General features: G+C 40.7%; 1 protein-coding gene across 1 annotated transcript in view; it reads left to right on the forward strand.

Annotated features, from left to right (window-relative positions):
* CAMTA1 (calmodulin binding transcription activator 1) overlaps positions 1-14,195 on the forward strand; it is a 1,430,009-nt gene that overhangs the window by 518,403 nt on the left and 897,411 nt on the right. The window lies entirely within an intron of this gene.

Raw genomic sequence — 14,195 nt, forward strand, 5'->3', positions numbered from 1 at the left:
GTGACTGCCCAGAAAATGAATCTCTGTTTAGTATCTAGAAGTCAACAGGGATCTGAACTTTCACTGTTGAGGTCCTCCGCTCCTGCTGTGACAAACGCTACTCCTGGAAGTGTATTCACAGTCAGAGGGAAAGTTTCCGTCATTTCAAGCCGCATATGCCTGGATGTGTACATGACCATTTCGCTGTGCGAGGCAGACGTCATTTTAAATGCATGCTGCCCTGGAAACTTTCCACTGTGAGCTGCAATGACAAGATATTTTCTCCTGTAAATACACAGAGAGCTGTGTGACTCTATTTGGAATTAAAAAGATGCTGGTGATGATATAAAGAGGTTTCGGGATTGATGTGACTGATCCTGCATGCTGGGCTTATGATAAATCACAGATAAAAGGTCAGTAGCAGAGAGGAACACCAGTCCAAACTGGACTGAAGGGATGTACACAGCCACGCATTTCACAGCCTCCTGAAATAAATGTCACCAAGTGCAGAATATATACAGTATGTATACATAAATATATAGAATATACACACTGTATGAGAATTATGTAATTCTCTTTGAAGTGAACTTGTAAAAATTGCTACGAAAATTGTCTTCTAGATGGATGGTCCTCTGAAAGGATAGGACCAATATACAGTGCATAGAATATAAGGGAATTAACAAACTGACATGTTTTTTGGAGACTTGTAGTGTAGATAAACTTTCCATCACCTGAAGTAGATTATTGACCTTATTGATCTAGTCCTGTATCTGTACCTTAGCAAACCAGAGTGACTTGTTGACTCCTAACCCTGCACCCAGCACCATGTGGGAGCCTTCTTGGGATGATTGGATGGATGGATAGATGGAGAGACAGATAGATAGATATGAGCTAGATAGATAGACTTTAAAGTAAGCCTGTGGTCATATAGTAAGGAAAGCTTTAAAAGCTGTTGAATGGTTAAGAATACTCTTGGCTATTAGCCTATGTTCCATGCTTACTAATTTGCTCTTTGGAGTTTCGAGTAACCTTTAATAAAAATTGTACCAAAGGTTTATTGAGAACATAAGCTTTGGGACATCAGTGAGAAAACACTATTCTGTCTACCTACAATATGTATACCTGCTGAAACAGAGACCAAATCTCACAGCTTTGGCCTCCATTTTACTTATAGCAGCATATGATTCCTTTCTGATTTATGTCTGGACACCATTTTTGACAAACTCGATGGAGCCCTTGATAGCACCTAAAAATGGGGTTTAGAATGCAGTGTAGCCTAAGACATGTCCCAAAGTACCAAGACGAAGAACCAAAAAATTCTCCAGTTATGGTAGGATTCCTCACGCCTGTAAGTCTTTAAAGACAGAAAACATCTACTTCAAAGTAGTCAATGAAGTGAAAAAATCTTGGAATTGCCAAGTGCTTAAAGAGCCACTCCAGATGAAACACTTTTCCATTCTTGCCCCCCTTATCTGATTATCTCTGGATGTCTCCTATAAATAATGCAGTCACTTTCATGCAGTGCACCCTCATGTCTGATACTTGTCAGACACCATTTTGATGTTTAGATTTCTCTTTACTTTCTCTTCTTCTATGTAGTCCTAGCAATGCCATAATATATTAGTACAACATTACATCACCAACTAGCACTAGTACCATTTCTGCTTGCTGGGAGGACACTGATATTATCATTACTTTCTTTATTCACCTAAATAAGTTAAAGACCATAAGTATACAGTTGGAAGGATGAATTGTCATCTCCTTCATAATAACTACGTGGCGGGAGCTAACAGACCCTTCAAACATGATGGCTCCCTTTTGGTCAGTATTACCTTTCCCAATTACTTTCATTGGATTTCAATGGAAATACGCCACGGCAGAAATTCCCGTGTCTCCAAAGCAGATTTCTGCCGATGATTTGCATGAAGATTATAGCCTTATATAATAAAACTAGTCTGTGTGCAGTAAACCCAATTGGAGATAAGCGAGCATACTTGCTAAAGGACAACTACTTGAGCGAGCATTGTCCTTAGCGAGTACCTGCCCACTCGGAAGAAAAGATTCGTGTGCCAGCGGGGGCGGGGAGCGGCGGAGGAGAGCAGGGGGGAATGGAGGGGAGATCTCTCTCTCCCTTTCTCCCCCGCCACTCCCCCCTGCTGACTCCCGCAATTCACCGCTCACCCGCGCCGGCACCCGAATCTTTTCCTCTGAGTGGGCAGGTACTCGCTAAGGACAATACTCGCTTGAGTAATTGTCCTTAGCGAGTCTGCTTGCTCCTCTCTAAACCCAATGTAGAATCCACGTCACATAGTTACATGTCACTTCCTATTATTTCCATGCGGAGAAATTTACAGGGCAATTTGGGACCCCACTTTTAATTTTGCCCAGGGTCACACTTTGTCTAAAACCAGCCCTGGACTCTAATAAAAAAATGTCATAACGCCGGTTGTTCTAGGAAGACTATGCCTATACGGGCTCTCACCTATGATTTCCTGGTCCATTCACTAGAGCTTTATGTTCCCCACAGTTCTTCCGAAGGCAGAAACAAAATAACAAAGGTTTTCACATTGATTTTATGAGTGAATTACAGGGCATAAGAAAATGAAAATAGAAGGACTGGGATTGTTATAAAAGATAAGACTCCCTTGCCTTGCTGGTGTCACATGCAATTGATTAAGATGATAATGACGACTTGTGAAAATCTAAGGAACGTTTCTTCCTCTTTTTCTACTCCATCGCAATTGCCATCAAAAATGCCTGACACGTTTGAAGAATAAAAGATGCCAAAATGAAGGTTTACAACACAAAGCCCTCAGATGAGATTATGCCTTGTAATTAAGCATTCTCAATACATCTAATCAGTTTTTACAATCTCCTCAGACCTGCTGTTACACTCTATTCGCAACTCCCGGCAGTTTCTGTAGTGTGTTACAGAGATAAGGCCAGAAAACATACCCTGTGTGGTTTATTTCCTCACACCAATAAGAGGATGAAACCATAGGGGTATATTTTATCATGCTAAAATTACCTTGGGAGGGAGGCAGGGAAATCAAGAGACTTTATAGCGATCTAAAGCTAGGCAATAAAGCGCACACTCTAAAAAGGAAAGATCAGACTGCAGGTTGGTCGGGGTAGAATAAATCACAGTACTCCCACCAGCGCTTCAGGGGGGAGGGGAAATAAATTTACAAGAGAATGACCTTGAAGTCTTTAAGTATCTAAGTCTAAACAAAATCAGAGATAGCATTATGCCTTCATGTCTTCTGTCTCTCTTTCTATGACTTAATTCAGTCAAATTTCAATTCTGCCGAAAACTACGAGAATGAAAAAGTATAATAATGATACATTTATATAGTAAAAATAGCAGCAATAAACAATAATGGAATGTCTCATAATAACGTTAAAACTATAACAAGCATGACAGCAGTAATGCGTGGGATATACTGTATCCATCAGATACAATTGGAAACATATTTAGATATTTACATTTAAATAGAAATATTCATCATCGTTCTGAATCCATAAGGGCAGGCTCACAGGAGCGTAATTTAATAGAATATTATGCGGTGAATGGAGTCAATGACAGTACATTGATTTTCATTGATCCATTCGCACTCGCGTATATACATTGCATATCAAAAAGAACGCATGTCCTATTTTACCGCATATTGCATACGATAGAGCCCTATTGTTCTCTATGGGAGATTATATGCAATGTTGCTAAAAGACATAGCAGAAAAAAAAAAAGAAACAAGTCAGACTGCGCACTACAGCGTGCGTGAGACGAAGTCACGCACAGAGAGGAATCGCTGTTGTACGCGGTGATATACCGGCTCACAGCAGTAAAATGCTGCGTTATAGACTCAGTTTTACAATGCGCTCGGGTGAGCCTGACCTAAATGTATAGTGACGTATTTCTATCTGTGCGTGGAGAGCTGCGCCAAATACATGAAAAGGCACAGTACACTGCAGGCCGGCCGCGGGGAACTCCGACTGCCGGGAGCAGGTGAGTATGTATATATTTTTTATTTTATTTTATATTTTTAATTTTAACACTTTTCTGGATGAATTGCAGGGAAGGGCTTATATATTTAAGCCCTTCCTGACAATTCATCCCACACTCGCCCGCAGCGCATTGCTTTCAATGGAGCAGCTGTATTGCCGGCTCCATTGAATGCAATGCGCTGGACAGCTCCGGCCCGTTTCTAATGAAACGCGGCTAGGAGCAGATTTTCGGGAGATTTTCGGGCACCGGTCACGCGATTTGCGGATGCGCATCCGTCATGCGATCCGCAAATCGCGCGAAAAAACGCCGGTCTGACTAAGGCCTAAATGCAGGGAAAAGTACCTGCCTCCGTTGGTTGCACATAGCAACCAATCAGATCACAGCTTTCAATTTGTAACCTACATTAGGAAAAAACACACAGTAATAACACCCACTTTTCTGCCCCACACAGTAGTAAATGCTGCAATTGCTTCCCTTACACAGTAGTAAATGTCCCTGTTGCTGACCACCCAGTAGTAAATGCCGCTACTGTTGCCGCACACAATAATAAATGCCCCGTTGCTGCCTGCAAACAGTAATAAATGCCCCCATTGCTTCTCCACAGAGTAGTAAACGTTCCTACTGCTGCCCCCACACAGTACTAAATGCTGCTATTGCTATCCTCCCACAATAGTACTTTTAATTCCCTATTTTATGCTTCCTCCATTCCAGGTGGTGCGATCACATACTAAATGGTACTTTTTGTGACCACTGCAGCCAATCTCTGGCCTCAGTGTTTGAGGCCTATTGTTGGCTGCAGTGGTCATGTGATCACACTACCTAAAAGCAAGGAGGGAGTGGGGCGGAGCGCCGTGGCAAGGGGAGCAGTGAGTGCTGTATCTTGTTTTTGATATTTTGCAGCTGTCACATGCCAAGATCAGTCTCATGCATAGAAATACGTATGAGACTGATTTCTAAGTATGAGCTTGCTTGTGCAGGTATCAGCGATGTCTGTACCGGCATTATTGTACCTCTGGTTGTAGCGGTGGGGCTTTGTCAGACATTTTTCCATAGAGGAGTTAAAAGAAAAAATTCTAAAAGACTAAACACAGAGAGAATAGAACGCATTGACTTTAATGGCTTCGTTCTCATGAGTGCGTTTTGCGCACACAAAAAAATAGGTCCAGCTCTATTTTCCTTTGTTTTGTGAAGCAAACCTGCTATTGAAGTCTATGGAAGGGAGAGAAATACTCAAAGGTAAGGGTGAAACACTGCACAAAACACAGGAAAGAAGACAGCTGGCCCTTATTAGGCTTATCTAGCCATTATACACTGAGAGGGTGTGTCATGCACGCGTGTGAACTGGCCTTGTGTGCGCAAAAATTACAGTAATATGTGCAGAAATGCATGCGACATGCGGATTATGTTGCTCTTCAAACCTCATTCATGCACAGACATGCTGCACTGCGGCTAATATATTTACACAAGCGCTCATGTGTCTGTACCATAAGCAGAAAAAATGTGGCACGTCCCATTGGACTATATATGTATGGAGGTGCATGTCTGCACATAGTACTGTTCTTTTTGCACACACAAGACCAGTTCACAGGCGCGGGACACACCCTTTGTGTGGAATTAAATGGCTATTTAAAGCCTAATAAGGTCCAGCTGTTTTTTGGGCAGTGTCACACCATTCCCCTTGTGTATTTGCGCACCTCCTAAAGACTTCTATGACACTTTTGCTGCAAGTAAATAGAGCAGATCCTATTATTTTGTGTACGTTTGAAATGTGAGCAGAAAACGCACTTATGATAATGAATCCATTGAAATCAATGGATTCTATCCTTTGTGTTTAGCGCATGCATGTGCAAATACCTGCGCAAACACAGTCGTCTAATGAAACCCTTAGACTAAATTCACACTGGCAAGCACGATATGGGTCCGTGAATCACAGCCCCATATCACGCTCCCCACCGAGTGAATTCCCCGTGGTGTTATCATGTCAAAACAGCCTTGCATCACTTTAGGGATGTAGCAATCGTAGAGTTTCTCCTATTGTTTTCAATGGAGATCTCGCATCATGTGCATCGAGCACATGGTGTGATGCTGCCGTCTGTCCCATTGAAAACAATGGGTGCTGCAAGGCGAGAGCACGCAGAAAGATAGAACATGCCGCAATTTGTTTCCTGCATCGCATTGCGGTGCCATGCAGGAAAATATCACTCATGCGTATGATTACATTCAAAAGAATGGGGTTCATATTTGTGTGTATCGTACCGCACAAATCTTACGCGATTTTCTCGTCTGCGTGAAGGCAGCCTAAGTGTCAAGCTTGTATCTCATGCATTTTGCTCATAATCCTGGAAGTTCTGGATGAAGTAGACTATTAGTTCTGTTTAGGAACATGAGCTCCGAATGGATTCAGTACCCCAGAAATATTTAAATACAAACATTTAATTTCAAAATAAAATAAATAACATTGTTCAAATTACAGAACAATAACAAAAAAGCAACAATAATACAAAATAACAAGAATATTTATAATAATATTGCAACCGTGTTAGGCTTAATAAACCAAACCGCGATAAATACTGTATAACACGGGATAGTTTCTTGATTGTACTTTGCTCTAGTGACAAACAGACACTGGAGGTTCCGACATGCACATGTTATTACCAGGCACATTATTTAACCTTGTATGGAGGAGTGACAGAGAAGTATCACTGTACTGCATGAGAACGTCCATCCAGGACACATCAATACACAATAACAAATGACATATCCATTGGCCGTGCAATTGTGTCTTTTGTAGTCAAGATCTGTCATTGTCTCCTGCTGAATCATCTTTAATCTCCAACAAAGACATTGTCTGTTTCTTAAGAAACCTCTTGTTCAGGTTTAATCATTAATTCTAGTCTCTTTTCAATCATGTTGATTACTTTAAAAAGTCATTATTAAATATAATTTACCTTCCCCTAATGCACTAGAAGAAAGATGAAGTTGCATTGTTACTTAATTGTCATAGGTTTAAAGCTTTTCTGACCTCAGTGGTGACTATAATTTTAACCAGGGCTGGACTGTGAGCGCCCTGGAAGCTCTCTGGATGAGTCTGCTGACATCATTCTCAAGATGACATCACTTCATTTGGGAAACTCTGGTTGCTAAATGTCAATGGAGTGGACAGTAATCCTATCCGTTGTAAGAAGATCATGTGAAGCCAGGTTATCTGTGCAAAATGTGTTAGATCAAATGCAATTTCTAATAATGGCTTCTTCTCTTGCAGTAGAGGAACCTATGGCACCAGGGTCCAGGTGTAGCTGCTACCATTTTTCTACCTTTAACAATACCTCTGTTAAAGGCTTACATGCTAGTTGCCAAGCCACTGCCCAATTGTCAATGTCATGTTAATAGCCGTAGGTAAAACTGCACTATCAATGACAAAATCGTCAGCTGCTTAGGAGACTATTTGGAAACCCTGCTTACCTTTTGGTGTGGTTTCATCCTCATGCGAATACAGCTTTTGGAGTGAATCATTTAGTCATAAATTTACAGGCAATTTGGCTCATTACCAAAAGAATATCCAACGAGCCTCATTAGTTAATGAATATACCGTATAATACCTGTGTGGACTATTTCTATATTAAAACAAGCAAAGATCACTAAAATGTGAAATGTTTATTTTAATACCATACATGTATGAACCCTTCCAAAGGTTTAAAACCCCAAATTCAATTACCTTATTAGGATGGTTTCATACACCAGTTTTAAAGAAAAATGCCACAAAAATGTGTGTTTTTTTTCCTGCTTTTTTTTTTAGATAAAAATGCTGCAATCTGTTTCCCTGCAAGTTTTGACACAAAGACTTAACATATTCCTCCTCTTTATGTGTCAGTACGTGAAGTGTATACAGGGGTTGACTATCTAGCTCAGTTCATTAGTGAAGCCAGCACCCTTGTTGGTTATGGCTGTCTCTGCATTAGTAATGCAGAGAGAATTGTAGCGACTAATCTATTAACTATAACTTGCAATTTTATTATACTCAAGAAAGGCATCCAGGCTCCTCTTGAATTATTTAAGTGAGTTTGCCATCACCACGTCCTCAGGCAGAGAGTTCCATAGTCTCACTGCTCTTACAGTAAAGAACCCTCATCTGTGCTTGTGTAGATACATTATTTTAGAAGTACAATATGTTGTTACAGTCACAATGCTTGGCATAAATAGAGGCAGAGATATCTGTAATGACCCCTGATATATTTGTACATAGTTATTAGGTTAGTAAGTTGCTTTTATTTACATTTTTACACTACTCTGTTGTTGGATAACCTCTATAGCTAAAAGTGAACCTACCATCGTTAAACAAATAATTGCCTATACTCGGGACAGATCATCAATAGTAGATTCATGGGGCTGGTGTACTTAGCTGATTTCTGCAGGAAGCAGGCAGCTGTGTTTTCTCTGCAGTGGCCAGGCTTGGTATTACAGGCAAAGTTCCAATTGAAATGAATTGCCTGCAATACCAAGCCTGACCACTGCAGTTGGAACTGAACTGTCTACTTCCTGCACATATCAGCTCAGTACAGAAGCACACTAGCCCAATTAACAGCTGATTGGTCAAGGTCCAAGGTGATGTATTTCCACCAATCTACTACTGATAACCTTTTCAAAGAAAATGCCATCAACTGGACAACTCCTTTTAAATTTCTTGAGGTATATGAGTCTTCTGGTAGGTAAAAGTTGCAATTCTGTGGGGAGCATTGGGGGGCGTGACTGTGCACGGTCCACCACATTTAGTATAGTGCATGCCTGGAACGGGCGTACATTATCCTAGAAACCTACTAAAACACATATCTTGTGTAGGTTGCCATTAGGCACATGGAGGTACTGCAAGATGAGACATAGCTGGGTGCATGGTTTATATACACCAGTCAATAAGTCAATATGCCCCAATATTATTACAAATAAAATAAGTACCAGATTATAAGCTAAATAAAACGTGGTCAGCGGTTTCATCAGAAGCTGCTGTCCCCTCCAGCACAGAGTATTCACTTGTTATGACATGCAAGCGACAGGAAAGAAGAACATTTTCAGATGAAACAGTTCTAATGGTTTCCAGCGAGATGCATGACTGACGATCAATATGCTTACTGGGTGGTGGAATGGGTCTCAGCAGGTATGAGACAAATGCAATCCTAAATGTCACTTCCCGAAGATGTGAAATGACACCAGGTAGCAGAATCGGAATCATCATGCAAATTTGGTAGTTGGCAGGAGCGCTGCCTTTCTGAAGTGTCAGGGCACTTTCATTTTGGGACCTATAATTGGCACAGATGCAAGGCAGTTTTATTGGCACTTTTCCTTTACTTGCTCACATATTTTATCCACCAGCCTCTCTAGCTGGAAGGTATATGAGGAAAGGGAATTCACCTCGTGATCTTTCTGTATCACAGGGCATGTGAAGACTAGGTAGATATTTACTCTCTTGTCATAATTAGAAATATCTTTATCTTTATTAAATAGAATCAGTGGATAGAATACGTTAAATGCATCATTTTAACTGCCATGTCCATGTTTTCTTACAAATTAAACTTAGTGTAAAAAAAAAATATTAAAAGTAACAAAAAGTAGTTCTCATTCTTCTCCTGTCTTGAACCTAGCTTATAGTATCCGCTACTACATTTATAAAAACATATTTATACTTATGCTACAAAATTTCTATTACTTCTCAGCATCTAAAATGAATTATGAAATACAATAACTTTGTAAATACTGTAGTTCACATTGAAAATATCCTATATTTTTCTCATATACAACTGCTATGTAAACTTAGGCCTCATTCACACGAGCGTGTTTATGTGCGTACAAATGTGCGCACAGAACCACGCATCTATTTAGAACCATTGGTTCCATATGCGGTGTTCAGATGTCTATGTTTTATAGGCGTGCAACAAGCATACCTGTAAACCGTACGACATGCATGCATAGGTCCATGCTGCGCTTCAATATTCCCTGCTGGGGGTCCCCTTGTCACTGAACACTGTGACAGCAGAGTCACAGTGTTTAGTGACAAGGGAACTTTCCGTGGGGAGTAAATAATCCCCTGCCACAGGTGTCACAGCTGTGGCAGAGATCGCAATGTTCTCCTATTGCTTTCAATGGGGCCGCCGGTGGCCCCATTGAGAGCAATGGACTGCCAGCAACCCCTGCAGTGATTTTCAGGGAAGGGCTTTAAATATGAGCCCTTCCCTGAAAATCATCCCTGGCTTGTGTAAAAAATAAAAATATATACTCACCTCTCCACTGCTGTCAGGGCTCAGGCAAGTGTAGCTGCTTGATCTCCCGGCAGTGTAGTAAAGCTCTTTCAGCAGGCAGGGATTTAAGATGCTGCTGAAAGCGCTGTATTTGATTGGCTGAGCGCTCAGCCAATCACAGGCTGCACTCGGCCATTCATTGAATTCAATTCAACTACTATAATACTGGTCCTATGAACAAGAATATAACTACTATAATACTGCCCCCTATGTACAAGAATATAACTATTATAAGACTGCCCTTCTATGTACAAGAATATAACTAGTATAATACTGCATCTATGTACAAGAATATAACTACTATAATACTGCCCCTTATGTACAAGAATATAACGACTATAATACTGCCTTCTATGTACAAGAATATAACTAACTACTATAATACTGCTCCTTTGTACAAGAATACAACTGCTATAATACTGCCTCCATGTACAAGAATATAGTTACTATAATACTGTCCTCCTATGTACAAGAATATAACTACTATAATACTGCACCCTTTGTAGAGGAATATAACTACTATAATACTGCCCCCTATGTACAAGAATATAACTACTATAATACTGCCCCTATATACAAGAATATAACTACTATACTACTGCCTCCTATGTAGAAGAATATAACTGCTATAATACTGCCCCCTATGTACTAGAATATAACTACTATAATACTGTCTCCTATGTACAAGAATATACTATAATACTGCCTCCTATGTACAAAAATATAACAACTATAATACTATCCCATATGTACAAGAATATAACTACTATAATACTGCTACCTATGTACAAGAATATAACTACTATAATACTCCCCCTATGCACAAGAGTGTAGCTACTATAATACTGCCCCCTATGTACAAGAATATAACTACTATAATACTGCTCCCTATTTACAATACAACTACTATAATACTGCCCCCTATGTACAAGAATGTAACTACTATAATGCTGCTCCCTATGTACAAGAATATAAATGCTATAATAGTGTCTCTTATAGACATAAGTGTGGCACATTTTTCTAGTTCATTTGACTTTTTCCCTAACTTTTCAGAGCACGTGGAGTTTGGTGGTATTTCAGTATGGTGATCACATGCACATTACAACTTTGTTCCTTGTTATAATTTTGCTAATGTCGCCAGGGAGTTTTTCTGATGAAATATCGTCAGACTAGCACTTTGTATGAAAGTTTTTTACGACTGCTGTTTCTGTTTATGCCTTGTGTTGTTGTATTTCTTTCTGTTCTTGTGTTCCGAAAGCCAATTACTGTGACTAACAGAGCACTGTAAATTTTTGCAAATGCGTATTGCTGTCTCTGTGGGATGCGTGGCATCTCTCCTCACGTGTTTTTATATCACTCCAAAATGAACGGCTTCTGTTTAGCATATGGCTTCATACTTAGTTATCCGCTCAAAATATCGCAGCTCAGGAGTGATTACTTTGAAAGAGGAATAAATGTTTCATTTTTCAGTTCAAAATTAGTTATAAATAGAACGTACGGTGCTTTAAAAACCTGAATTTACAGGAAATTGGGGACAATCAATCATTACAAAGAGTTGACAAACTTCAGAACTTTATGAGATTTTGAAATTGAAATTCAAGCAGGTTGTTTGAGATTAGAAATAAAGGTCTGATATTTTATTCAGAAAGACCAGCCCCCCTATTTATGGCCATGTCTGCTACTGGAGGTTCATGTCAATGGAGCTGACCTGCAATACCAGACCCCTCCCACTATATAGAGAGTAAGGATTTCTTCAGTGGGGCGTATGCGCAACTAAGCTTGCCGATACAGAGCGTATTAGCGAATGGACGTCTTTTTCTTTCTCAGACTATTCAAATGCTCGGATAGTGCGCATGAGTTTTAAATAAAAGGAGATGATAGGCCCTGTTCATCTTTCTCGCACGTATGTGCAAGAAAGATAGGGCAAGTCCTATCTTTTCTCGCCCCCGTATGATTAACGGGTGAGAATACTGTTAGTGAAAATGAAATCACTGAATGGTTTTGTTTTGTCCCATTATGCGGCCGTGATTACGTGTTTAAGCCCTAAAGAGCGCACTATACACAGATACATGTATATTGTATACGATTTTATTCAGCTTGATACATAAACCCAAGTAAGGCAGAGCATCACAGGGACATATACATTATACTGTAGCTGGTCAATGTTTAAAAAGCATACTGATGTAGCAGATCTGGCTGTAATATATTTTACTTAAACAAGGAGTATGGAAAATGTGGTTTTCTCTTGCCTAGTTTACAAAAAATATCCATCTAATAATACAATTTTTTTAATGTTTTAAATGGGAATTGAATAAGATTTGAGCTGCAATACAAAACTCAGTGTCAGGACTTAAACCCGGGAGCTCCTGTACTCAAGGAGGCAGCTCTACGTATTGAGCATTCAGCCCTCTGGACAGCTCCCTTGCATGACATTAGTCTTGTTCCCTTTTCCTGCAACCCAGTCCCTGTTTTCGCTCCGCCCTGTTCATGATTGGACATACTATAAAAGCCTGGGCCTTCCATTTCCTCTTTGAGTGATTATAGTGCTTGCTGCTTTTAGTCTATCTCTGCTACTACGGCTTCTCTCTACTGAATTGCTGTTACCTGTTACCGACCTCTCGCATTTCAATGACCACATTACCTGCCTGCTCCCGTTGTACTGCAACCGATACAAGCTGTTACTGAACTCTGGCTTTCCTTTAACCATGTTACCTGCCTGCTTCCTGTGTACTGCAAACCGTGATCTACCATTACCAACCCTTGGCTAATCCTGACTACACTATCTGTCCACTCCAGGTTTTTACACGCAGCATATAGTTAAAAATGGTGCTATTTCTAGGAATAACAAAGACCTTTATTCTAATCTCCTATTTTTCATTGTATTACACTTCTCTGGTCAGGGTTTAGTGGGAGGTCAGAGCTTCCTGCAGATGCACAATTTACTTTGATTTTTTTAGTACTATTATTAGGGCTCAGTCACATTGGCATTTTAATAGGCGTTTTTTCACGGATAAAAAGGATCGAACTAAATAGAACCAATGCTTTTCAATGGCAGCGGTCACATTTGCGAATTTTAATTGCGGAAAAATGATTGTCGCTGTCGCATCTAGGGGTTTTACCTTGTGCTTAATGGGGTGGGCGGCAGCAGCGCTGACCCCATTGAGAACGTACAGTGAAGATCACGAACCTCTGGCACAGCTATGACAGCTGTGGCAGAGGAGCGCGATGTTCTCCCATTGAATTCAATGGAGCCGGTACTACAGCCAGCTCCATTAAAAGCAATGGGCTGCCGGCAAGCCCTGCAATGATTTTCAGAGAAGGGCTTTAAATATAAGCCCTTCCCTGAAAATCATCCCTAAAATGTGTTAAAAAAACCTCAGGTCTCTGCAGCTGCCGGAGCTCAGGCGCGTCTAGCTGGGTCTTCTCCTGAACTGCTATGAAGAGCTTTTAGCCAGGGATTTAAAATCCCCTCCATCAGAAAGGGCTGTGTCCGATTGGCTGAGCACTCTGACCAATCAGAGGCAGCTCTCAGCTATTGAATGACAGCTTTCCGGCACCCCATTGATTTCAATGGAGCTGGCTGTAGGGTCGGCTCCATTTAATTCAATGGGAGAACATTGTGGTCCTCTGCCACAGCTGTCATAGCTGTGCCAGCGGTTCATGATCTTCAATGTTGTCACAGTGTCCAGTGACAAAGGGACTCCCTGCGGAGATAAATTAATCCTCTGCGACAGCTGTGACACCTGTAGCATAGGATCGCAATGTTCTCTGTATGTTTATGGTGCCGCCGCTGTTGCCGATGGCCCCATTGACCAAAGGTAAAACCTCTGGATGTGACAGCATCCAGGGGTTTCACTTCCAAGGGAATCCCCTGATGCAGCTGTCAGAGCCACAGGATGGGATAGGGGGCAGTGAACATCTTG

This window comes from Eleutherodactylus coqui, chromosome 6, assembly GCF_035609145.1.
Source record: "Eleutherodactylus coqui strain aEleCoq1 chromosome 6, aEleCoq1.hap1, whole genome shotgun sequence".
Taxonomy (NCBI): Eukaryota; Metazoa; Chordata; class Amphibia; order Anura; family Eleutherodactylidae; genus Eleutherodactylus; species Eleutherodactylus coqui.